This window comes from Pocillopora verrucosa, chromosome 2, assembly GCF_036669915.1.
Source record: "Pocillopora verrucosa isolate sample1 chromosome 2, ASM3666991v2, whole genome shotgun sequence".
NCBI classification, from domain to species: domain Eukaryota; kingdom Metazoa; phylum Cnidaria; class Anthozoa; order Scleractinia; family Pocilloporidae; genus Pocillopora; species Pocillopora verrucosa.
Genome location: NC_089313.1, coordinates 8,567,273 through 8,569,727, shown reverse-complemented (window position 1 = coordinate 8,569,727; position 2,455 = coordinate 8,567,273). Strand labels below are relative to the sequence as shown.

The following is a 2,455-nucleotide window of genomic DNA, read 5'->3' as shown; positions in this document are numbered from 1 at the left end:
ACCTAAATACCTCTATAAAATTTGACGGCTTTTTACAAACATTTCATAGCCGAGAGCTACTGTTCGGAAGTTGTAAGAAGGGATTTAAGAGCATTCAGAAGCAGTTATCTAAGAAATATATTAACTATCTCTTAAGGTGTCCAATTCAATCAAATATATAATATTTGATACACGTCTGGTGTAATAGCCTCTATCATGGCTATCAAATTACACAAAGAAAAGCAACATTAAGGAGGACAACCATAAAATAATAATAATGATATAAAAAAAACCAACTAATTACAAGAAACATTTACGTAAGTAACAATTGCTTACATATTTACATTTAAATTCGAAGAATCAGTTGTGATCTGTCTAAATCATAGAATTTTGTTGGGTGTTTCAGTGTAGCGAATAATTGTAGTCCCTATCTCTGTAGAGGATCTACAATAAAATTTTAATGATGAGCTTTTATTGTTGGTTGTCATTTCGGAGGCTATTGTGTTCCTAAAATTAATTTGATCATGTGTACATCGTTTCTGTGGTGGTAATGCATTAAAACGTGCATCAAAAAACCTACCTCATAGCATGCATCTACCTAGGTACTTGGTAAACTCTACTAAGGACAGACTCTATAGCTTGTAGCCCTATGCATGTACCAGTCGTTTAAGGAAACCTTATGCTTTAAGTTTATTCGAAGACTGGGCTGTTTCTTCTTGTGGCAGCAGTGAATGAATATTTTATTCTCTAATGATGACACAGACTCTTAACCGCTTGAATTTCATGAAGGGCCTTCTGTAACGCAGATGCATGGTGCTCCTCAAGATTTGCTGTATGAGGGCCCTCAAGAGCCTGAAAGATCAAGGAGGGAATCTCAAACAACTTTCCAGACTTGGCAGACCTGGATGCATCAGAGTCATTCAGTGGGTCTGTTTCATGTTTGGCAATTCCAGACTGAATTAAGGGGTTTGTTACCACCGTTTGTGTGTCTTAGTAGAGTCCGTCACCAAAGAAAGGTAGATTGGGGACAGTAGAAGAGACTGGATGCACCTGTTGTATCCATGGTTGTTTTTGATTTCCAAACACTTGGATCCCTTGGCTGAATCATGGTCTCAGTATGGCGCCTAACTGACTGGGAGAATAATCATTTTGTTCATAGAGGAATGACCAGTCAGTGTGGGTGTTACTGGGAAACTGATCCAGAATCCCCAAGCTTTGAAGATCTCTCCACCACTGCTACATATCTCCATTTGCGGCGGCGCTGTTCACTTTATAGTCAGCCGCATTTTTCAGGCTCGTATCCGAAGTTGCCTTAGATTTTTCGGCTCTTTTACAGTCAGTGATTTTTTTGATAAGGTTACCAAGCTTTGAGTTGATGCACATTGGGAGCACACAGTCTGAATTTGAGCAATGAACACCATTTTCTGTAATTGTGTGGTTGGGATCTTTCGACATTGCTGAGGACATTTTTAATCCGCAATCAGAACAAAACTGGTAAGGAAAGTCATCGCAATAAGTTGTTAGTCAAGATTTTCACCGATCAGCACGTTTTGAGCCAATTTTATTACTGGCTAAGGTAAGAAGCACTGTCGCAAATTGGGTGGAGATATCGTCAATCAGCTGCTGATCCGCTACTTGCCTTTCGCGCCACTCGGTCAGGCTGATGGCGTTTCTTACTCGTGAGAACGAAAATCGACAACTGGAGGATTTGTCACAGGCCGATTTTGGCCGTTTGCCCGAAAGACTTCTTCTACGGCAAGGACAAAGTCAATAAATGAGAATTTTGTAAATTGAAAATTATGCCCATTGTTGCTGTTGTAATCATGATTCAACGCATTTTTCCATCTTGAGCCTTAGCGCCAACGCACGGTTCGATTGTCGATTCCTTTATATTCATTCATTAATGAAGTCGGCTTCTCTTGTTACTAAAGGGTCATATCTACGCACGCCCAGTATTATTCTCTATTCATCCCAGTTCTAATACGCTTTTCAACTGTAGGAGAGCGTGTCATGTGCTTTCTGCAAAGTGCAAAGTGTGGAAGAAAGCTTTCAAGATCCTAAAAAACACCTTAACTCATTTTGCGTAACATTATCAGATGATAGCTGTATATAATTTTATTTCAGTTTTTAGGTTGGGAGGTAGAACGAAACACTTAATAACCGGGGCTCCATTGAATTTTGTATCCCCTCATTGTCCGATGCTGATTTTGACTGATGTTGTTAAAAGTGTATTTTCGAAAGAAAGACAACGGTTTGAGCAGATATGGACTCATTGGGAATGTTTTCATATCGAGGGGTCAAATATGTTATTACACTTGGCCATATTAAGTGGTGATCTCTGTAAGAAAAAAGTTTACGCTCAAACTTTACCCAATAAACTATCTTTGGTAGCAAGTAAATAAAACCACATTAGTTTCTGGAAATACGTTAAAATAAAATTTTTAGAGCTCTCAAAAGTCAATCTGCAAAAGGCCCT

The 2,455-nt window shown here is 38.8% G+C and overlaps 1 pseudogene; it reads right to left on the bottom strand.

Moving 5' to 3' along the window:
* Positions 1-432: 432 nt before the first annotated feature.
* Positions 433-1,446, bottom strand: LOC131776302 (uncharacterized; annotated as a pseudogene).
* Between the last annotated feature and the right edge of the window lie 1,009 nt (positions 1,447-2,455).